The following is a 24,930-nucleotide window of genomic DNA, read 5'->3' as shown; positions in this document are numbered from 1 at the left end:
GAGTGGTGATCACCAGGGGCTGGTGGGGGGGGGCAGGTAGACTGGGAATTAGCATTTGGTGGGTATAGAGTTTCTTTCAGAGAAGATGAGAGAGTCCTGGAGGTGGCCGGTAGTTGCACAACAATGTGAATGTGTGTAATGTCACTGAGCTCTATGCTTAAAAATGGTCAAAAGGGTGGGACCTCTGGGTAGCTCAGTCAGTGAAGTACCTGACTCTTGATCTCAGCTCAGGTCTTGATCCCAGGGTCTTGAGTTCAAGCCGGCATTAGGCTCTATCTTGGGCATGGAGCCTACTTAAAAAAAAAAATGGTTAAAATGGTAAATTCTGCATTCTTTGTGTATTACACCACACAGGCAGACTGGTAACAGTACTTCTTCATTTGCTTCAGAGATCTTTTCAAGCCTTCCATTTAAACCCTCCAAAATCGGGGTTCCCCTCCTTCCCAGGACTGTATTAACTCCTAAAGCTCTCTTCCACCCAAGGCTCTGGTCACAATGTTTAATTGCTATATTCCAGCGTTTCCCTGCTCTGTCCTTCTTTACTCTTTTGCATTTCTAAGTGTGCCCACTTTGCCTTCTTTGAATCCCATCCATTCTCCAAGAGTCAGTGTTAACCTGCTTTAGGGTTGGGGTCTCCCTTTCTCTATTTTGGTACTTTTCACTATGCTTTTTTTTTTTTTTTTTAGAATTGTTCCCCATTTTTGTCTCCCTTGATAAATTTTAAACATTGAGCAATATATATATATATTTAAAGATTTTATTTGTTTATTCATGAGACACACACACACACACACACACACACAAGAGAGGCAGAGACACAGGCAGAGGGAGAAGCAGGGAGCCTGATGTGGGACTCGATCCCAGGATGCCAGGATCATGCCCTGGGCTGAAGGCAGGCGCTAAACCACTGAGCCACCCAGGGATCCCCCATTGAATGATATATTAAGAGTGGCCACAGAGTTAGCCTGCAGTAGATAATGAGTGAATGTTTACCAAATGAATGAAGCTTTTCTTTACAAGAAAAGTCCACCACAGGAAACAGAGACTTTTGCTCTTTTTGCTCTTTAACCATAAACCTACAAAGAAATTGAAAGACTCGGATGAAATTTTACAAATTTGTTCTGTCAATATTTTATACTGTCCTAGCTATCGCAGGTGAGCAAATTGACAGCCTAAATAGAACTGGTCTGCAGATGCATTTCTTTTTTCTTTTTCTTTTAAGGTTTTATTTATTTATTCATGAGAGACACACACAGAGAGAGAGAGAGAGAGAGAGAGAGAGAGAGAGAGGCAGAGACACAGGCAGGCTCCATGCAGGGAGCCCGATGCAGGACTCGATCCCGGGTCTCCAGGATCACACCCTGGGCCGAAGGCGGCGCTAAACCACTGAACCACCCAGGCTGCCCTGCAGATGCATATCTTAAGGGTTTTTGTTTTGTTTTGTTATTTCTTGAACTCAGATGGAAGCGTCACGGATGTAAAGTGTAATGAGCAATTGCTTCAAAAACTGTATTTTGTTTATTCACAACTACTTTAGATGTATTAGGTCAACGTCCCTGAGGGCAAATACACAATATGAACAGATGGGAAAGCAGTCATTTGCTTACTGCTCAGTTTGAAAGCAATGCCCTTGCTTTGCACGTAATGATCAGTTTAATAAATTCAACAAGGGGCAGTAAAGGTGTGATTTGGGGGAGCAGGGACATTATGCAAGATATAAGCTGCATATTTAAAGAACCCGGCTCATGGTGAAACAGGCCTTTCATCATTTCATGTGAAATAGGAAGATCTCTTTAGTCAGAACGTTTTCTAGAAATAAAACTAGAAAGATAATTTTTTAAAAAAGTGAATTAGGAAGTGACCCTTACTTCCTGGAAAGGAGTGGCTTCGTGGGAGAGGCAGCCCTGATCAGGAACTGGTGATGAGGCCTAGGTTACCACCTGATACTGCTCCATCTGGGATCCTCTGCCAAGTCAGCCTTCTGAGATGTGCTGTTTTAGGATGAACTTGAGTGGGAACAATACTATGGCAGAAAAGCCATGAGAAGTCGTGGGAGTCAAAATATGATCTTAAAAAAAAAATCATTGACATGCAACTTTGATTCAGAAGAGTGCACAAATCACAAGTGCTATAAAATGCACACACCTATGAGACCAGCACCTAGCTCAAGAGAGACAACATCATCAGCATCCCCGAAACTCCCCTATGGCTCCTCCCAATCCCAACCCTCCCTCCTCAGCAGAGGTAAATTTTCTCCTCGCTTCTAAGATCACAGATTCTTTTGCCTGTTTTTCAACTTTATGAAAGTGGAATCATGCAGTATGTAAAAAAAAAATGTTAAAAATAAAATTACCAAGTTCAATTTGAATAAGAAGGAACATTTAAAAATGCGCCTATCCACTAGTTTGTTTTGAGGGAGGGTGAAGAGAAGCACAGAAAGACCAGGACTACATCTCTGGGGGTTGGCCAGTGATCATATTATTGGGATCTGCTAGCAAGTGCTGGTGAACAGGCCATGCAAGCCATCAAACCTATTCATTTTTTTGAGTTGGTAGATGAATCATTTGCTCCATGCTTTCAGTCTGGTGAGGCGGAATGCAGAAGCCCCATTTGGTCTTAGCATGTGGAATGGTAAAACTGGCAGATTCCTGAGCTCCAAAATAGAGTCACTAACAAAATGGGCTGTAAGAGGCTAATCCAGTTGGATCCACTTGGAGCATTCTTTCAAGGGCATGAAGTCCACATGGTTACAGAACTAGAATGCCCCATGAAGGACGTGGGGCTAATGCCCGAGCAAAATAGGTGTCTGTTAGCAAAAGTGGGGAAGTATGGCTGTTGAGAAGTCAACAGTGTCTGCTCCTGTGTCATTGTCATGATCATAGTTGATGAGAGACAGTTCAGCTCTCGGGCCAAAGTGATAAAAACCTACAAAAGATGTCCTCTGTCTATTTTCATGGATGGAAAAAGAACACCCCCTCCCAACTGCAGGGGGGAATATATTAGTTTTTTCACTTTTTAGGACTACTGTAACAAAGTGCCAGAAACTGGGGGGCTTCAAACAACAGACAATATTTGTTGCCTCACAGTTCTCTGGAGGCTACAAGTCTGAAATCAAGGCTCATCAGTTCATGCTGCTTCTCAAACCTGTCGAGGAGAACCTTCCTCTCCTCCTCCTAGCTTCTGGGGGTGGCTGTCAATCCTTGGTGTTCCTTGGCTCCTTGGCTTGCAGCTGTAGCTCTCATGCCACCCCCTCTCACATGTCTGCTCAGTATTTCTTCTTCTCTTCTAGGCACATCAGGCATATTGAACTAGGGATCCACCTTATTCCAGTATGATCTTATCTTAGCTTGACTACTTACATCTACAAGGACTCTATTTCCAATAAGGTCACATTCTGAAGAACCAGGGTTAGGGCTTCAGTAGGAGGTCATTGGAGATATTTCCCCCCCACAGGCTTTGTTGCCATCTCAGAGCTGGATATGAATCCAGTTTTGTCACCATTAGCAATATAACTGTTTCCCCTCAGGAAAATCAGAAAAATAGTGATTGCAAATGTATATTAAAGGAGACAATTTATGTAATGTGCTGAGCTCCACCCTTGAACACTAATAGGCTCTCAACACTGAGAACAGACTTATGCCTCAGTTTCCTTAGAGGGTTAAAAGGTAAATGGCATCTTTCCATGAAAGATACTGTTAGCAATTTTGAATAGATGGGACTTCATTTCTTAACAGTTTTTTCTAAAGTTTCTGTTCATCATATCATTTTGGGGGATGCTTACTATCTTCTCCTCATAAAGTTAACTCTTGCATTTTCTTTTGCTATATTTTTTAACTTCAAATTTACCCCCAACATATGAATTAAAGTGATATTACCCTAGCTTTTCAAAGTCTTATGGAATTGAAGCCAATCTGATACATAATAAGTTAGGTCCCTAAGGTTAGAGTTAAGCAAAGACCAAGATTATCAAAATTTTAGGACATGTTTGGAAAAAAATAGCAGAGCAAAACTTACAATCTAAAATGTGCATTGAATCCATGCTAGTTTAGAAATCTAATTATAGTAGCTACGATTATCGAGCAGTTACCATATACCAAATGTCATGCTAAAGGCTGAATATATTTTGGTTCATTTATTCTTCACAACAACTCCATGACCTAGGTACAATTATTAGCCCCATTATACAGACAAGAAACTGAAGCACAGAGAAGTTATAAAACATATCTAGAGCCACACAGCCAGTAGAGTTGTAATTCTAGCTGAGGTGGTCTAAATTTAGGGCCATGTGAATAACCACTGTGCTATCCTAGCACTTAGGCAGGAAACCTGATGGTGAGCGTGTTGGGGTCTGGGCACAGGACAACACCCAGCTGGGTCTGTGCCCTGCTCACCTGTCAGCAGTGTGATTCTTGAAGTTGAGTTAACTAATCTCCTCCAGATTGAAGTTCACATTCCATCCATTTTCAACCTCATGGTGTCTGGCTCAGATTCTTTCTCTCTCTCTCCTAATTATGTGGTTGGAGGTTACATGCTAAACTGAGTAGAGCCAATAATCAGTATAAGTAAGGTCAGTCTTAGTAATTACAAATGAACTAGAGCTCAATGTAGCCAATGGAACAATCCAGTTGTCCACAATTATTGCCAATAAATGAGTGCATGAATACATCCCATACACATCTGTAAATGTCTACTAAGTGCCAGTTATTGTGCCTGGAAAGGGGCTGTAAATATAAATGAGACATGGTTCTTGAAATTTAGGAGCTCATAATGCAGTGGGGGAGACAGCTAGAGAAGCAAAGAAAGCACAAAGAAATGACATACCTTAGTAGAAGTTTGGATAAAAAACCATGGAAGTATGGAGACTGGAAACTACCTCTCAGCTGTGTTTGGCAGAGTGCAGAAATGTCCATCAAGCAGAGAAGAAAATCACATTTCTCAGATGGCATCCCTGAGATAGGATGGTGTTTCTAGGCCCCACTCCAGACTTTTTAATCTGCATCCTTGGGGCTGTGGTTGGAGAATCACCATTTGAAAGGAGGGTAGATTTTGTGAATGGCCATGTCCTAGTGCACAAATCGCTGTCCCTTGCAGATTTGGGATGAGGAAGGTAGAGTGTTTGAAACAGAAAGTGCACAGAGAAAATGGCAAGAAATGGCACATTAAGGGCAAGTTGGGGCCAATTTTGCAAATTCCTAAGTAAAGGTATTAGACTTTATCTTGGCAGCAATGGGGCCCCACTGAAAATGCTGAAGCAAAGATATGACATGATCAAATCTTTGATTTGTAATGGGTGGGTGAGGAAAACGCAGTAAGAGTGATTACCATACTCTCAGAGTGGTGACCAAAGGAGGTGCAGTGCTTCACTATCCGTTATGAAGATGATATAATAAGCACACCGCAGAGAACAGAAAAAAGATGGAAATTTCCCCATGATTTACCAGCATATTAGGTGTCTTCCACATAAGTCAATGACTGATCAATATTTGCAGGATAAATACTAGTCAGTGCCACCATGTGCCAGCCTTGTGTTGAATGTTTTATATAAGCGATCTTACCTAATCCTCACAACAACATGGTGAGATAGCTATTACATTTTACACATGGGAAAAACTAAACACTTCTTAGAGAAGTAAGCAACTTGCCCAAGTTCACCAAGTTACTCAGCAGCAGAGTTGAGCTGCAGACAGCCTGATGCCAGAGTTCATGCACTTGGCCATCATGCGCCGTGCCCTGCGCATTTCCCTGCAGTGCTACAGGCATATAACTTTACATATTTATCACGATCATCCATAAAATTTTATATCTCATTTTACCCAAAGCATACTGTGTTATAAATTTAATTTTTCATAAATCTAATTTTCATAAATCTAAATTTAATGGATACGTGATCATCCACTGAGTGGGTATAGACCACTGACTTTATTCACTAACTTCATTGTTGGTATTGTGGTCCTTGCTCAGTTTTCACTAGTATACTATAGTTACAAAATGTTTTCATGTGCATAATATTTTTTCTTATAGAGTTATTTCCATAGGCTGAGTTTCTAGAAAAAGGATTACCATTGGATTGAAGGCTTCATGGCAATTGTGAACCCTTAGCTGGCATTGCCAAATTGTGTGTTGGAAATATTTTACCAGTTCACATACTCACTATGCATCATAAAATCACATGTAAAGTATGACAATATCAACTGCAGCCCACTCTCATTTGCACTGAGCATTACTTTGAAAAACTCCCTCCTATTTTAAAGGTTTAAAATGACACATCATGTGCCATTTTAACCTGTATATTTCCCCATACTCTTTGATTAATTGCATTTCCCTTTTGTGAGTTATCTGCTTGTCCAGTTCACCTAGTTCTCTTTTGGAGAGTTTTTAGGACCTCTTTTCCAGGTAGACTATCCAGATTTGGGGAAGACATTGGGATGAAGGAATGAATTAGACAGAAAAGTCAGAATTTGAGAAAGTCTTCAGCACAGATTGCTAAAGTGGCACACCTTCTTAGGATCAGAATGGACCTAACTACAGGTCCTAGGATGATAATAAAGTAACTTTTTAAAAGTGTGAATCAACTGAAAGAAGAAAATAATTGCACGAGTGGTGGTCATTAGCCAGGACAAAAAGCGCAATGTTGGCATGCTAGTGGTTGAAGTTTTGGAAACACAGCTTTACTTTACCATCATCAGCACAGCTCTCTTGAGTGCTCACTAGGTGCCAGGTGCTGTTCTCAGTACCAAGGATACAGAGACAACGGAATATGCTGCTTCTTCTGAGAGTTCACAGTTAAGATGAGCAAAGGCATGTGAGCTGGGAAATGTGGGAAGTCTGTCCTGATGGCAAGGCAGGGCACACACCAAACAGCCAGAAATCACAGACAATAGCAAAGAATCAGAATGCAGCAGCAGAGCCCCCACACGGGCGTATTACAAGGATCTTTCTGCCAGTTTCCCCTCACAATATTCTTGCCAGGCAAGGTGAAACTAAGTTCTTTCTCCCTCCTTTCTCTCTTTCCATCTTTTCTTCTTCTCTCACACGACATCTCTAATTTCAGATTCATATTACAAGCCCCCCAATTGCCTGCCCCCAAAATGAGGCACCCAGCATATCTAGGTGTGTGCCACAGGGCATCAGTCAGGAAAATGATGTGTATGCACCTGGTACAACAGCCTCAACTGGTAAATCAAGTCTCTGTTCTCACCCTGGTGATTTCCTTTTTAAAATTCATCTTGGAGGAAGTTGTGTAATGTTTATTTTCCACCCTGTGAGCCCTGATGACCATAGGGGTGGGGGAAGGGTGAATATTTCTGGGTGACAGTTCCCCAGTTGTAATAAAAAATATGACCTTGGGAGGATTATAGTGACACTTAGAGGACCTGTGAGATGTATTGTTAGCATTCCCAGATAGGTGTGGGCACCTGCTATGAGCAAGCTGTCATGTAAGGTGCTCTGAATAAAGTAGAGGCACAAAAGCCTGTGCTCTCAAGGACCATGCACAAAGACTGGCTGGAGAAATGATTTATATGAGAGTAATAACCCTAACCAAGGGAGTTACACAGGAGATACACAGAGGAAAGATCATTTCTGACATAGGAGATCTGTGAGGAAGATGGCTTAGAGTTTTCCTAGTCTCTTTTTCTGACAGACTTATTGAATCAACAAGTTGGTCTTATCTTGGAAAGGACTTCAACAGACACAGGTAGAAAATGGGGTAATATGGTTAGAAGGGGGTAGACAGTGTGGAGAGGCAGCCAAGCTGTGAAGAGTGGAAAGCACACATTTTATATGGGAGACGAGAAGTGCTTGGGTACATGAGTAGACAAGGCTACGGAGGAAGGCTTATTTAGGGAACTAGTGAATGGGAAGCCTGGAAGGTAGATTAAAGGACCCATTTCATGGGTGATGGAGAGACATTGGCATAGTAAGAGTGACGTTACATTTATTCTCTGGGAATATTATTGAGGTAGCTGCACAGAGCATGGGTTGGAGGACGAAGAAACCAGAGATAAGAAACCAGTTGGGCAGCTGTGGCCATAGTAAGGTAAGAAAAATGAGGGCCAGGCTAGGGCTGTGGTGATGAGAATGTGAGAGAGGCAAAGGATGCAAGAGGCATTGTGGAAATAAAATTGCCATAGCTTGACAGCTATTTGGACACAGAAAGAGAGAGAATTGGAAGGTGGCCCTAATATGAAGGCTGAAATAGAGTAGAAGTGCTACTAGTTGAGGCAGAATTGCTGGTTTATGGGGAATATTTGGGACTCTCCATCTATGTGTGGGTTTAAGCAAAACCAGGCCCATTTTTTTACGGAATCATCCATCACTGGCTGTGTCTGGAGAAACAGGGGTGCTAATGGTTAATAGCCGACATGGTAAAAATTTTCAGGTGATGAGAAGAAACTTAGTAGGAAGGAGGTCTTGGGAAAATGCTTAAAACATTGCTAGGTATTATTCTTGTGACTTCAGAAATTAGTATCTTCAACACTTATGTCCCTGTTCTTGGAGCCCTACGATTTCAGATTCTCTTCTTGGAGCTGTACACCAACAGTCAAAATGTACCAGTCCTAATGCCTCTTGTCTCAGGGCCTTGTTCTCTATTAGGTGGCAATTGGCTAGCCAATTCATTCATTCATTCATTCATTCATTCATTCATTCATTCATTCAACAAATAGTCATTGAATGTCTACTATGGCCAGGCACTGTTCTAGACATTGTATTGCTGAGAGTATAGCAGCAACCAAAACAGACAAAATCCTTCTTCTTGCAGACCAGCATTCTAGTGATGGTAGCAGACCATGAATAAAACAAATAGGGATCCCTGGGTGGCGCAGCGGTTTGGCGCCTGCCTTTGGCTCAGGGCGCGATCCGGGAGACCCGGGATCGAATCCCATATCGGGCTCCCGGTGCATGCGGCCTGCTTCTCCCTCTGCCTGTGTCTCTGCCTCTCTCTCTCTCTCTGTGTGACTATCATAAATAAATAAAAATTAAAAAAAAGAAAAAAATAAAACAAATAAACAAAGAAATGTATTAAATAGTGGTAAATGTCATCAAGCTCCCCAAAGGGAGCCTACTTCTCCTTCTGCCTATGTCTCTGCCTCTGTCTGTGTGTCTCTCACACAGAATAAGTAAATAAAATCTTAAAAAAATAAATAGTAGTAAATTCTATGGAGGAAAACAAAACAAGGAAAGAGGCTGAGCATTGTTGGGTTGGGAAAACTGCTGTTTTAAATAGGGTGGTTAGGATAGCCTCACTGACAAAATGACATTTGAGTAAAGACTTGTAGGAGAGGAGAGAGTGAGCCATGTGTATATCCAGGCAAGAGCATTCAGTTGGAGGGAACAGCAAATGCAAAAACCCAGAGTTGGATGCATGCCTGGAGTATTTGAACAGTAGTAAGGAGGCCAGCAAGGATGGAGCAGAATGAGGGAGAGTGAGGGTGTGCAGCAGGATATGTGGAAAGTAATTAGCTGGGATCTTCTACAGATGATGCCTGAATCCTACAGAGTGGCCCTAAAAATGGGAATTGAGTCATTGGGAAGGAGATGTACTTGGCCACCTTTTACTTATCGTGGGGCTCCCTCTGCAAAGAACCAAGTAAATGTCCGGTCACAGGAAGGAAGAAAGAGGTTTTTCGTCAGAAAACACCAAAGCGCTTGTTCCATTTGGTAGAGGCAACACCCATAATGGAGTGCCCCTCACCACCCCCATCTTGTACTATTGTGGCTGGCACGAGGCCTGGGTCTCCCCAGCAGTCTTTGCAAGGCTGATACACGTCAATATTACTCAAAACGGATAGATCCCCTAAAATAAAAATAAATTATGCTAAAAAAGGATCCATGCTCTTGTTTCATTCTTTGCATCAGAAGTTGCGTTTAGTTTACAGTTCACTTTTTTTTTTTTTTTTAATATATAACAAACTACAAGGTGGGGCTGGGAAGAAGAAAACCACGTAGGCTAAAGTCCCTCAAATTCTATACTTAAACTCCATCTCCATGGCAGCATGACAGCCTCTGACCATGTGGAACCGTCACAGTTTTGAAGAATAGCTTTAAGAGTTGTAATTCTTCACTTATCTAAAAGCTGCATTTGCTTAATGAAGAGGCTTATTATATCTTCTCTACAGCTATTGACCATCAAATTGGGGAGGGGGATGTTTTCCTTTATTTCTCTGAATTGGGCAACTCAACTGCTTTCATTCTGGCTGGGAGCCTAAACCCTTGCAAGGGCAGAGACAAACACAGGAAGGGGGAGGGGGTGGAATGGGACAGAAGGCCTTGCCCATGGTGGAGTCACATGAACTTGTAGATCAAAAGAGCAGTCCTGGCTTTAAAAGACTGTGGCACTATTCATGAACCCGGTGACTGCCTAAGAAGGAACACAACTGCTTGTTGTCACCAAAGATAAAACACTGCAGCTGGGTCCCCACCCCCCCACCCTCAATTCAACTCAGATCCCCCCCGTAAGGAAGGTGGAGGCTTTGACTTCACTTGGTCTCATTAGTTGCTGATAAATGACAGACTCATAAAACAGGGCCCTAGAAAGGAAGTTGGCAAAGGAGAGACACCATAGTTTCCTTTTAGAGAATGCTTTCAGACCTGTCATTCTCTTACTTTTATACCATTTGCCTGGTGATGAGTCGTCCTCGCCCTTCATGTTAATGCAAATGAGTTTAATCAGATAATGTTAAGTCCTCCAACAGACTCCGAAGTCTCTACTCCAGCAATTCCCAAAGTGTATCTGTTCCTCAGAATCCTAATTCCACATATGTCGATAGATATTATGTGGGGGAGAAAAGGAGAGGTTCCTTAATCAAGAGAATGTTGAGAAATGCTACATTTAAACAATATTGGGCAGGTTCTCATAACCGCAAGACTCCCCTGAACTGCTGACATTCCTACATAGCAATAGGAGATATCACACCCATTTCCCACACTTGGGTCACCCAACCCATGTTGATGGGAATCCCAGGGAGGTTACAAGACTTACCCTTTGTTAGAACTAGAACTAGAAGCCAAATAACTTGGCATCCCCAGCTTTTCTCATTTGCCTGGAGAATTACAGAGCATAGAAAACTAGGAAACAGAGATATTCATGAACCATTATAGCAAAGGAAAAAGTAAATGTCAGATCCAAAATGTTGGGAGGTCAGTCTTATGTCAGTCTGTAAGTGGAGGACACCAGAGCCAGGGTGTGAGGGAAAGACCAAAAGCCATGGATCAGGGACAAATAAGGCTGCAGAAGACAAACGTTGTTCATTTAATCTGGATTTCCTTGCTGAATGTCTATAATATGCTAGGCACCATTCCAGGTATTGGGAATACAGAGGTGAACAAAGGCAGGTCTATTAAAGGCAGCTCCTGGGACACACTCACACAGAGCTCTACCTGAAAGGTGCTTCTGATGCACCTCCTGTGCCATTAAGTAGCCCTTCTATTCATACCAGATAAGGTCTAGGTGCTCTAGGGTACAGGTGAATGCCTACTTGCAAATCCAATATTTGAATTTCAGTTTATCCCAATCACCAGGTGAAAGAGACAAATAAGTTTATGGTTTGAAATATCTTTCTGATGCTTTGATTATTATTATGGAAGCAGAATAGGAAAAGTTTGGATGGTGCTTCAGGGCTTGACTAAAGTGAACCGAGTGGAGCATCAAGCATGTGCTTCTCTGAAGCTGGGAGCAACTGGCAGAGAGCCCTAGGATAAAGAACGGGGACATGAAGAAGAATCTTTGCTACTTTCTCCTATAATTCAGTAAGTCTGAGAGGTAAGGAAATGACAACTCCAGTGAGGAAGACCCACTCAAGGTACAAATCAGAATTCATAAGGTCAATGAGTTGGAAGCTTCTGAAATCCTTAGAGCAAAGAATTCCCTAAAGGACCTCAGGTACTCCAAGTCAAAGTACAGTGGGTCCATTCTGATTGTCTCTAGGTTCAAGAGACCCTCCAGATAATGCTCACAGACCATACATTTGGCTTAGTGGTCAGGAGTTCCTTTTTTGTAAAGGGACATTTCATTGAACCAGCTGGATTTTTAAAATAAGAGATACAGCACGGACGACACTGCAGCCTTACGATTTTCTTGGCACAAAAAGGCATGCGTGGCCATATTGGAACATTTATTTCTTCCATCGATGGATGGTGAGAGGTGGGGCTTGGTGTAGGGTTATACTTTAGCTTCTCCCACCTACTCCAAGGGTTGCAAATTCAACTGCCTACAGAGTCCAAGTAGATCATATAAATGCAGTAAGTGACCTAAATGAAATAAAATGGAGAGAGGTGGGGAGTGTATAAAACGAGGAAGCAAATACCCTGTCCAAAGGAGGGCATCTTCCACTCATCTCCAGCTGATTGTTAGCAGTGTGACTGAATGGCTGCTTCTGTTTTTTCAAGAGAAGCTACAAGTCAGATTTGTGCGTGTGTGAAAATTTCCAATTTGTAATGGTTGGCAATTAAATTCAAATTTAAACTAGCACACGAGACCACGCTGTGCTGCAAAACTGAACACATCCAGCTGCTTGAGGGAGTTCAGGGACCACCACTCTCTAACTCCTGTGAAAACTAATTCCACTGTGAATTCCTCAAGCAAAAGAAACGAAATGGGTCTTCTCCATCTCTGCTGGGTAAAAGCAAAGTGGCTGTGATCCTGCTGGAGCACAGGCCATGAAAGCAACAGGCAGAGAGAGGCACATGATAAAGCTGGAGGGGCTGTCTCTGGAGGAGAGCAGGAGAGACACCAATCCCTGCTATGGAACGGAACTGGCAAGGCTGAGTGGCCAGCGGAGGCCACAGTTAGGGCTTTCTAAGGACCTGGCTATGGGGTGTCAGAGGGACGTTTACAGAGTCAGGCCTGCACCTAGCTACTAAGACTTAGGGGTGTGTGACTCTGGTGCTCAAGGTGGAGGTCAAAGTTCCTGTTTTCACATTCTAAAGTTTCTTTTCCCAGAACCACTCAGGCTCTTTCTGATGCTATCTATCAGAAGTGATAGAGTAAGAGATCACTTCTCTTACTCTAAACCCAAACTAGAAACCGAGGATTTTTTCTCCTGGAATTTATTTACATGAAAAGTGTTGCAAAACATAGACATTACATTATATTTCACTGTACATGTTTGTGAATCCTTATTCTATATATAAAAGAATACAATTACATACAGAGAAATATAAAATTTGGTAAAAGTGTGATAAAACCCATAATAGGACCTGTATAATACAAGGAGTGAACCCTAAAGTATAAATTTTAGTTAACAATAAAACATCTTTTTTTTAAAAGGATTTTATTACTTATTCATGAGACACACACACACACACACACACACACACACACACACACACAGAGGGCAGAGACACAGGCAGAGGGAGAAGCAGGCTCCATGCAGGGAACCCAATGTGGACTCCATCCCAGGACCCCAGGATCACGCCCTGGGCCAAAGGGAGACGCTCAACCACTGAGCCACCCAAGCGTCCCATAAAGTATCAATTTTGACTCATCAGTTATAACAAATGTACCACAGTGATGCAAGGTGTTCACAACAGGGGAAACTATGAATAGGTGAGAAGGAGTATGCAGGGACTCTTTATATCTATTTGATTTTCTGTAAACCTAAAACTGTTAAAAAAAATAATGCCTATTAGTTAAAAAATAAAATAATAAACATTGACTATTGTGTGGAGAAAAAGTACAGAGAACATTTTTTTTTCAGTGAATCATAATTTGGGAAGTTAAAACATATATGTTATAATTTAATACAATATTTGCTTTCTTACTTTTATTATTTATCTAGTAATGATGCTGATAGCAAATTATTTTATTTACATTTTCTGAAGACCTCAGCTTGTTCAGTAATTGTGTATTTTGTCTAACTTTTTCAAATATCTCTAACCAGGAATTAACTTAATTTGAGTTCCTAAGAGAGAATCTGCAGGTTCAATGCTCATTGAAGATGTCTCATGATCTCCCAAATGGCTATTTGCTGAAATTTGCCTCTCCACCATGGCATACCCAGGAGAAAGAATGAATTTTTGCTTTGAAAATAAGACTAGAATACTAATATACACAGGACAAAAAACAATCTTCCTGCACAGTCAATTGCTTCTCATTTGTAGATACTTTCTCCTTGCCCGTTAGCCTAGCAAGTTCTCGTTAAACTATAATTTAAGGACATGGTGTTCATTAAAAAGATCATTGCATGATAAAGAAGGAACAGCACTTTGAAAGGGATTTATGGCTCCTCTGGATGACTTTATAATTTCTCCCCAAGCCGAATCCAGTATTTATGACAGGCCCTAGTTAGACTTCAACTTTCTCAAAGTTTTGTGATTTGGACAGTTTCTACATAACTCATCTGTTAGCAGCAGATAAACCAGAGTGAAAACTGCTGTTAGTGATATTCTTTCACAATTTCCTTAGTCCAAAATGAAAGTGAAAATGCAGAATTATTTATGACTTTTGCATACTGCTGGAAAAGTCCAGTCTTCCGTGATGTGTTTTGCCCCTTCTTTTGGCAAGAACGTCATGTAAAACGTCTTAAACTACCATTTTGAATTAGAATCTTTAAATTGTTTTGCTTTTCTTAAATTCATGGGCTCTTTGAAACATTTTTAATCTTCTTCAAGAAAAGCCATTCTTCTCAGATCTCTTGGACTTAATATAATGCTATTTGTACCACACTTGGAATAAATCGCCAAATTGTAGTGACTATTCATATCATATGAATATAAAAATATTTTTACAAGAATAACTTTCCTCCAAGACTGGAAAATCATCAGATGTGTTATTCATAGAGTCAATATGAGTCTACCGAGTCTACCGTAAGAATCAATCCTCATCGATGTTTTGATGAAGTTAGTCATCAGTTTCTAGAAAAAAAAGTCTCTTTGAACTGGTACAAGTTTCCATTTCTGCAGTTAATATTAATGTTATCAGCTGACATGCTAATCGTTGTATTGACCAGTGTACAGCCCTCAGAGCAGAGAAAGTAGAACCATTTAGTTGGTCACTTGTTGCACCTGGCAGGACATCAAGTTCAAGAACTTTTACGTTATCTCCAGGAATTTCATTAAAATAACTTACTAATATAGGGACAACTTTTTGATTTTTGTGGTTAGCTGAAGCTGTCATACTGCTGAGACATAAAGGTTTTACCCAGTTTGTGTTGTTAAATCTTTTGAGGTACTGGAGAAAAAATTTTTTTTTAACATTATACCTTTGGTTTGTGCTGATGGAAATTTAAGTTCAGATACCATGGAACTTAGCTCAGAAGTGCAGTCTAAAGATCTGAAGCCATGATTATGTTCTGTGGCATTATATGGAATTACCGCTTCTTTTCTGAGTGTCTTTTTTGAGCTATCTCGTCATTGAATCGTGGAAGCTCCAGATCTGATAGATAATGCCCATTTCCTTATATTGAAAACACAAAAAGAGAGCAGATCGAACCTCAATATTTATCTCACTATCACCTAAGAGGCAAAATTCTAGTTGTGGATTGATACTTTATTTTATATAAGAGTATTTCTTTTGTGTTCCTTCCTTCCTGATCCCTACCTTTGTAATCATTTTGATGCTAAAATAAAACTGTTTAAATAATTTTAAGCACACATCCCATATCTCTGAGCTATAGCTCACAGCCTTAACCACTGTAATTAGCGTCCCCTATCACAGGAGTCTGCTTTGCCTGACACTTGTAAATATGTACGTGGCTTCATTTGCATGGCACGGACTAGTACCCATCTCCGTGTCCACAGGAGTCAGCTTCTCCCTCTCTTTTTCCTTCCACATCCCACGGCTGGCTTTCTTTCTCTTAGAGATGTCTAGCCCCGGCTTCTTTGCCCCCACCCCTCACCTGCAGATGCCTGTGGACCCAGCAATAAACACTTATGAGACATTTTCCACGAACACTTACAAGTTATTGTAATAAATTATTCGGCTTAGGATGCTTTACTTCTGTAGTTCTCAGTATTCTATTTCCTAATCTTTTAAAATGGGTGTCACTGATTGGATTCTTTCAGTTACTATCTCCTAAGATCTTGGAAGTTTGGGAACAGTTTTACATTTAGGTAGGGAAATAAAAGACTGAAACAAAATATGTGAAATAAGTTTTATATCAACAGTCAACCTCTTCTGAAGATGGTGTGTCTTGGCCCTAGTGGTCTCCACTTCTTCCTGTCCCCATCCCCATCATTCTATCCCATTATCCTGTATTATGCTCTTTGTTGCACTTATTACATAAATGTATCTTACATATTTATGTGCTCTGTGTGTACATGTTTTAGAACCATGATTCTTCTTCCTTTGGGAGCAAGGGCTTTGTTTTGCTGACAGCTGTTCCCCAGTATGTAGAAGAGGGCTAGTTCATGCTTAGTACAGATTGATTGAGAGAGAGAAATAAACCCAAAGCCTATGATGGTCAGTCCCAATCTCTGGAAATAGGCCAGAGATGGTTGGAGACACCAAGTTTTCTTGGGCTCTCTTAGAGATCTTCCACCTCTGGGTGCTAATACACTTTGGAAAGGATTGCCCCCTGACTCCCGCAGCAAAACAGAATGCTTTGACAGGTCAGTTAAGTATGTATTTTTACAAATGATTAAAAAAGCCCCATGGAGGTCAGATAACATAACTGAGGTCATTTAGAGACCAATGGCCAAGCAAAACTGAGTAATTTTCAGTACACACTTTAGTATGTTGCATAAACAGGGCTGCATAACATAACATTTTATTTAAAACTAAGAAAGATGAGTAGGACACAGCTTATTTTCCTTAGAAATTTATTAAGCCCTGCATTATGTTACATAGGCATGGATTTTTAATTCTATACTGTTTCAAGAAGTATTTTATAGCAGCTGCTATATCCTGGCCTATTGAGAATATCTGCTTCTGGAAATTTAAAATAGCAACATGTGAGTATTATTTTATCTAGAGTCATAGCATCATTGAGTGTTGTAAGGGAGGTAACACAGAGATTAATAATCAACCCACTCATTGTTACTAATGCAGATTCTGAGGATTGGAGAGTAAGGAGACTCATCCAAAGGGACTGAATTCAAATCTTCTGCTGGGTGATCTTTATTTGTCCCTCCTGTTCCACCCTGTGCTGTGAGCCACATGGATCAAGTCCTCTTGCTTCCTGGCTTCCCCTTGTATTCACTGAGTGGGAGGCAGTGGTAAGAGAGTAGAGGATGAAGGAGGGCAAGCCTGGAGTATTTATTCCTTCAACAATCTCCCTACCAGCCACATTGGCCAGGATTGCATTCATTCATTTAAGGCCACAGCTCCTGTTGGCTGCCTTCTCTCCAATTCTAGGAACCATTTCCTCTCCTTATCCCTTTAGACCCAGGGATGATAAGCCTTCAACTTGTGGCCAGCCTCAGAGTGCTTCATCAGACTTTGCTGGCTCCTCTTAACCCTGCCCATGCCTTTGCTCTGTGGTTTCCTTCCCTTGAATAGTCGATGAATATGTCATGGGTTTCTGACCCAGACTCTGGCCACACACATTCAAATCCAGGTCTTCTGACTCCTGGCCAGTGCTATTTCCTTTATGCTTCCATTTCATAAGCTGTTTTGGAAATACGCATGACTCTCTACCTGCTCAGATTGTATGGAAATATTTTCAAAGACTTTGATGAAGTATTAGAAACAGAATCTAAAAGTATGAGTAATGAGGACCACAGAAAGGGGAAAGGCTGACTCTATGGAGCTTCTGCAGGAAATCTTGCAAAGGTGAAATCTGACTGGGGCAGAAAGTGGAACTGTCTCGAGAAGTAGGAGGGCGACGCGGTTCCTGTGTGGTTAGGAGAACTGTGGTTGCAGCCCTTAGTCCTTGCAACAGCTGAAGTTAACCCATGCTGGCGGTGTGTTTTTCATTCAGCGCAGCCCTAAGACGTAAGCTAATACCTTAGCTGTCCTTAGCTGAAGAAGCAGCACATCTTCCAACACTAGATGGGAAAACTGGCAGCACTGTTGCTTGGAGAGTTTGCCAGCCACCAGGGGGGTGTCTAATTAAGATATTTTCAAGAGTTGAGTCTACAGCAGAGTTCTTACCTTTTACCCTGACTCCACTGGAAGATCATCTTTGCATCTTGGCAGTTCACCTCCATTCACTCCCTTTTGCTTCTTGTTCTTTGCGTAAATGGCATATGGGAAGAGTCATGAGAATGTAGAGGGAAGTTTCTATTCCTTAGCGATAAAAATAACTTTGTTCTAGTCTTGATCCTGTTACTAACTTTGTGTGACCTTTCTCAAGTCTCTGGGATTCAGGTTCCCCAGTGTAAAATGAAAACACTATTAGAAAGATGTTGGAGGTCACTTCCACTTCTCAGATTCTATGATCCTCTGACAAATAGAACTAAACCAAAGCATCTTCCATCTTGAGCTCCCGGCCTGTTTGACAAGAACAGTTTGTGCACTCAAGGAGGCACTGCAATGTTATGTCTAGGACTTGAGACTCTGGAGCCAGCCTGCCTGAGTCCCAAATGCAGCTCTGGATCTTGGAATCTGTTTCACAGAGAAAGAAATAAGGTCCCAGGACCTCCAGCCCTCTTGGATCTCTACAACTGAAGTCAGATCCAGAGACCACACTTTCCTGGAGCTCATCCTTCTGCATGGCCTCTCTGGAGATGTGTCATAGAGGAAACAGAAGGCAAGAGGTGGAATGTTCCACTATTTGACTGTACTGTTGGGAGGGCCAAGAGAATCGTTCTAAGTCTGGCTGGATTATCCAGATCATGTTTCCATTCTGCTTGATTCCAACTGTCAACATGTGTGAAAAAAAAATAGCTCAATGCTTTTAAAAAAATCTGCCCAAGGTCAAATGATTGTTTTGGCTAACTTCTCCCTTCATTAACCAGCTGTTTTGATGCCATATGGATTCAACCTATGGAAAACTCAATTTCAACGGTCACTTTCTGCAAAGACCACTTAAATCAAATGCCTTTCACTTCTTTTCTGCCTGGCAAACGTTTGTCTCCACTTTAAAACATAGCTCAAATAGCACTTCCTCTGGGAAGCATTTGTTGACAACACTCTTCCTCAGGTAGAACTAATTCGTATCCCCTCTCTCCTCTGTGCTTCTCAGGTGCTGTGCACTCATCTCTGTTCTAACATTTACCACCTTATAGAGGAGTTATTTGTATCTGTGAGGAGTTTCTGAGGGCCAGAAGAACTTCATGTGTACCCCTGCCTAGCAGGAACTGCTTAGTGAGGACTCCTTAAGAAAGAAGAACAGAAGGAAGAGTCAGAGGGAAAGAAAAAGAGCAAGGAATTTACAGAAAATTTTGGAAAATGTATGAGCATCTTTGATAGTGAAGTAGGAAGAAACCAACTGGGCAGAGAAGTGCTGAATGGTCTGTTTTCTCTTGCTCCCCCATACATGATTCCTCTATGGCTTGTCTCTGGGTATCTGAAGTTGTTCATTAGGAGAGGCAGAGATTCTGGGGAAAAAAATGCAGTGACTTTAACTTTGTCAGATACCTACAAGAGACATTTTTCTATTCTGAGAGAACCTATCTCCACACTTCCCTAGAGAATAAAGACATAAAAGAATCACTGCATTCAGAATTGCTTTTTCTCTGGGATAAGGGAGTTGTCTGAAATCTCAGGCTAGGCATAATTAATAACACTTGCTTGGGGAGAAGAATCTGGTCTGAGAATTAGATGGGATGGGATTAACCAGAGAGTAGTGCGGCCAGAAAAAATTGGGATATTATTTCTGTTGGGAGTCTGTCCCCCTCTAGCCTGGTGGTCAACAGGTGTATGGGGCTTAAGTGTTAAAACCTTTTTCGACCACTCAATCTTCAAAGACCTCAAAAACCTTAAAAAATTCTAGTTTTCATCTTCTTGATGGATAAGGCAGTTTCCACAGACCCTCTACTGCCAGAAGGTGGAAAATGTAGTCAACTATGTGTTTTGGCCTTTTGATACTAACCTATTTATTAAACTTTTCAGTAGTGTGACTGAACTGGTGGTTTTGTCATGGATAACATTGAGGGTCACTGCCCATAAGATGAGGTGCATTTGTGCTCTCTGCCCACTAGGGGACTGTTTATCATGAAGTGTTTTCCTGGAATATTAGAATCTTAGCAAGGGATTTCAAGCTAGACGATTATTCCATCTAGATTTCTATACAGCATATGAATAAAACCATGAGAGGTGTTACTGTATTTTGATCCCTGATGGGAAGATGTGACTTTATGTTAACCTAGTCTTGGAAAATATAAATATCTAGTTTATGCAGAACACCATTCTATTAAAAAAATTTATTAAGCATCTACTATGTGCCAGGTACTGCTGTAGGTGTTTGAGGTACATCAGTGAAACAAACAGGGATCTTTGCCTTCATGGTGCTTACAATCTATGTGAGAAAAAGACAGACAATAAATAATGCACATAGTAAATAAGTAAATAATGTAGCATGTTAGAAGATGACAGATGCTGTGGAAAAAAAGAAAAGTAAATCATGGTAAGGGGAATTGTATAATGAAGCGGCAGGGACTAGGAATTTGGCAGTGGGTCCTCAGGATGGTCTCACTGAGATAATGATATCTAAGCAAAGATTTGGAAGAGGTTAGCGAGTTAGCCAAGCAGATGCTTGGGAAAAGAGCCTTCCAGGAAGAGGGAGCAGTTAGTACAAAGGTTTGTGGGAATGTGCCAATCTGGTTTGAGAAGTAGCAGGGAGGCTAGAGTGAAGCAGAGTAAGTGGCAGGGGAATGGCGAGAGGTAGGAAGTAGGAGAAAGAAAGTCACGGGGGGTTTGGAAGGCTTTACTCTGAGTGATAACGGGAGCCATTGCAGGGTTTTGCACAAAGATGTGACAAAATTTTGCATATGTTTTAAAAGGATTACTTTGTTTTTATTTTCCATTATTTTATTTTACTTATTTTTAAAATTTAAATTCTGTTAGTGAACATACAGTGTAATATTGGTTTCTGGAATAGAATTCAGGGATTCATGGCTTATATACACCCAGTGCTCATCACAACAAGTGTCCTCTTCAACACCTATCACCAACCTGGCCCATCCCTCACCCACATCCCTCCATCAACCCTCAGTTTGTTCTCTATCATTAAGAGTCACTTATGTCTTGTTTCCCTTTCTCCTTTTTTCTTTTCCCCCTTCCCATATGTTTATCTGTTTTCTCTCTTAAATTCCATATATGAGTGAGATCATATAGTATTTGTCTTTCTCTGACTGAATTATTTCACTTAGTATAGTACTTTTTAGCTATCTAAGTCATTGCAAATGGCAAGATTTCATTCTTTTTGATGGCTGAGTAATATTCTATTATATATACTTATAATGGCATGTTCCTGATCCATTAATCAGTCCATGGACATTTGGGGTCTCCATAGTTTGGCTATTGTTGATAATGCTGTTATATACATCGGGGTGCATATACTCCTTTGAATCTGTATTTCTGTATCCTTTGGGTAAATACCTAGTAGTGTAATTTCTAGATCATAGGGTAGCTCTATTTTTTTAAAAAGATTTTTAAAATTTATTTATTCATGATAGACAGAGAGAGGCAGAGACACAGGCAGAGGGAGAAGCAGGCTCCATGCACCGGGAGCCCGACGCGGGACTTGATCCCAGGACTCCAGGATCGCGCCCTGGGCCAAAGGCAGGTGCCAAACCGCTAAGCCACCCAAGGATCCCCGTAGCTCTATTTTTAAAAAAGATTTTATTTATTTATTTATTTATTTATTTATTTATTTATTTGAGAGAGAGTGAGCATGAGTGGGGGGAGGGACAGAGGGAGAGGGAGAAGCAGACTCCCCACTGAGCAGAGACGGCAGGTGGCAGGAGGGGGGGCTCGAACCCCAGGACCCTGAGATCATAACCTGAGCTGAAGGAAGACGCTGAACTGACTGAAACACCCAGACGCCCCTAGGGTGGTTCTATTTTTAATTTCTTGAGGAACTTCTATACTGTTCTCCAGAGTGGCTGCACCAGTTTGCATTCCTACCAACAGTGCAAGAGGGTTCCCTAAAGGGATTACTTTGATCTCAGTGTTGTGAATGGACAATGTTCCAGACAAACCTAGGCTTCATGGCAAATTCAGTCAGGTGAAACCTCATAATAGGACACTTCTCCAAGAAGATTCATAAAATACCACATTCAAAAAAAGCGTTAGGATTCTACTTCCAGAATGTCACTCTGGGTGTGCTGCTATGAGCTTGATTGACTAGCTGTTGTATCCACATTTGTAATGGACAAGAACTTTCCTCCAGGCTCTGTTAGAGTTCATGTTCTTTTTCATCCAGTATATTGAAATTTTAAAAGGTACCATCTTATGCAAAATCCTATGCTAGTCAGAAAGCATGAAAGTCAAGGATACAAAGGTGGACAAGATGTGGTCTCTGTCTTCTCTTCTAATTCCCAAAGAGAAAATTTAGAACCTTGATCTCAAGGTGCTATGTCTCTCTGAAATATGTCAGGTGCTTACTTCTTTTTTCTAAAATATTCTATTTATTTATTAGAGAACGAGAGAGAGGAGGAGGAGCAAAGGGAGAGGGACAAGCAGATTGTGCTCAGTGCGGAGCCGATGTGTGGACCCTGAGATCATGACCTGAACTGAAATCAAGAGTTGGAAACTTAACCAACTGAGCCACTCAGGTGCCCCAGATGCTTACTTCTTTTCTTGAAATAATCAATGGGTTTTTTGTTGTTGTTGTTGAGGATCTTTGCTAGGAATAATGTTCTGTTTTTCTGATCCCTGTATGATGAGCCAATGAATTCTAGTTCTAAATTGTGCTAGATTTCTATAAAGTGCTGGATTCCCAAACCATCATTCTCTAAGAGAGCTGTACGGCTGTAAGGGACAGGGTAAAAAATGGTGGTATCTAACCAGAAAATTTCAGTTTCTTAATTCATTATCTTTAGACCTAAAGAGCAAAGTCAAATCTGAGAGTGATATATAGTACTGGGAGCATTCAAAAGACGCAGCTGGGAATGTGGAGAGCTAAGAATTTTTGTGGGGTTGGTATAACCCACCTTAAAAGAAAGAGAAACAGATGGCATATTAATTTGCTAGGCCTGCCATAACAAAGTACCAGAGATTGGGTGGTTAAAACAAGAGAAATGTATTTTCTCACAGTTCTGGAGCCTAGAAGTGCAAGATCGAGGTTGATGGGTTTCACTTCCACAGTTATCTTCTCCCTGTATCCTTCTGGCCTTTCTTCTATGCATACCAATGTCTCTCTGTGTCCAAATGTCCTCTTCTCAAAAGGACACGAGCTAGGTTGGATTGGGGCATATCCTAATGGCTTCTTTTTAACTTAATCACCTCTATCTGCAAATACAGCCACATTCTGAGGGACTGGGAGTGAGGACTTCAACATATGAATTTTGAGGGGTGGGTTTAAAGACACAATTCAGCTCATAATAGGTGGGATAGTCTTGTTTTTCAGTCTAAGACTGATAATCTGGGGATCCCTGGGTGGCGCAGCAGTTTAGCCCCTGCCTTTGGCCCAGGGCGTGATCCTGGAGACCCGGGATCGAGTCCCACGTCGGGTTCCCGGTGCATGGAGCCTGCTTCTCCCTCTGCCTATGTCTCTGCCTCTCTCTATCTCTCTCTCTCTCTATCATAAATAAATAAAAATAAAAAATTTAAGACTGATAATCTGGGGACACTTAGGCCCTTCTGCAAGGGAAGTATATATGCTTTGGAGTTGACTTTCAAAAATATGAAACCCACTATAGGCAGGACCCAGGTCTGAGTTAGGCTTCTAAGAGAAAGAGTGACATTGTGTACCATTTCATTCAAACCCTGTGGGTGCAGAGTGTGCCTATAGCATTCACTTCCATGGGAAACTGAACCAACTGGGGCCTTAGTGGGTTCTCTAATGAACAGACTCAACAAACAAAGGGAAGTAAGAAAACTGATTGAAGGACAGATGGTTCTCTAGTCAGCGTATGGTACATTCTGAAAAGGTCTCACTTGGTAAGCATTTAGTTCTTATTTTCTCATGATGATTCTGAGATGAACTCAGAAACCAGGCAAGAAAAGAAGACATTCCTGATTAGATGCCCTGTGGTTGGTGGTGTGTAGGAATCCTGATTTAGAGTTTGAGTGTGGTCTGACAGACCAGGGCTGCGGGAGGGGCATGGATCTGTGCTTAGACTTCCACACTCCCACTCTTTTGTCATTAAGCTGGCTGGACATATTCTTGTGAATATGAGGTAAACACTCTGTCATTCTTTGACCTCAATTCACTCTGCAAGTTGTAAATATCTCTTAAGTCATAGAATCCTCAGTTTGGAGTTCCTTCCAGAGTCATCAGATTATTATATTAAACAGAGATGATGAGTAAGTTATCTGAAGAAGGCTGGTGGTCCAAATGTCTCTACATTACCTTGGTGGATCTGTCCGAATCCAGGGTTTGGTCTCTAGACCTTAAGGTATCAAAGACATGTAATTTGTCATCATATTGAAAGACAGATGATTTGTTTTAGAGGAAACAGTTGCCAATAATTGAATCAATGCAACTTGTGCATAGATCTAGCAAAAAAATACAACTATTAGGAGGACTAGACACTCCTGTCTTCTGAAAAGTCCATTTGGTTTCTGTAACCTCCATGGGAAACTATGTTATAATTGGAAGGTTGCTTGGTGAGTCAGAGACCTAAACAAAAGGAGTTACTTATATGATTCAAATGTTTAAATGCAGGGATGAAAGATAGATTTCATTTCATGAGCAACTCTTATTGATTGTTAAGGGCTGTCTGGAGTGTTGAGAATTATGAGGCCACTTTTAGACCTGGTGGGAAAGCAACAGTTGATTAGCGATGTCTGCCATGGACACAGGATCAGGAGTAAGTGACATGTATGCTCTACTGAGCCATCCCTAGGGTAAAGCCATCACAGATAGCCTTCTAAATTCATAGACACACAGACACATGCACACACAGACACACACATCACTAGGACTAGGGGCTCAGGAACCT

At 41.3% G+C, this 24,930-nt stretch overlaps 1 protein-coding gene and 1 long non-coding RNA gene across 9 annotated transcripts in view; one reads left to right on the top strand and one right to left on the bottom strand.

The window, feature by feature from the left end:
* EGR2 (early growth response 2) overlaps positions 1–24,930 on the top strand; it is a 104,046-nt gene that overhangs the window by 48,861 nt on the left and 30,255 nt on the right. Inside the window, exon 1 of one of the 8 annotated variants that reach the window (XM_038534052.1) lies at positions 22,463–22,599. The exons of the other annotated variants lie outside the window; for them this stretch is intronic. The gene's annotated coding sequence lies outside the window, so the exon portion shown is untranslated. Of the gene's footprint in view, positions 1–22,462; positions 22,600–24,930 lie in introns of those variants that run through there. 8 annotated transcript variants of the gene reach the window in all.
* Positions 16,849–24,930, bottom strand: part of LOC111095464 — a 32,567-nt gene continuing 24,485 nt past the window's right edge. The window contains exon 5 of the long non-coding RNA XR_005357890.1: positions 16,849–18,739. This is a non-coding gene — a long non-coding RNA (uncharacterized LOC111095464). The remainder of the gene's footprint in view (positions 18,740–24,930) is intronic.

This window comes from Canis lupus, chromosome 4 (genome assembly GCF_011100685.1).
Source record: "Canis lupus familiaris isolate Mischka breed German Shepherd chromosome 4, alternate assembly UU_Cfam_GSD_1.0, whole genome shotgun sequence".
Classification (NCBI taxonomy): Eukaryota; Metazoa; Chordata; class Mammalia; order Carnivora; family Canidae; genus Canis; species Canis lupus.
The sequence above is the reverse complement of the archived record's forward strand: the minus strand, read 5'-3'. Positions and strand labels throughout refer to the sequence as shown.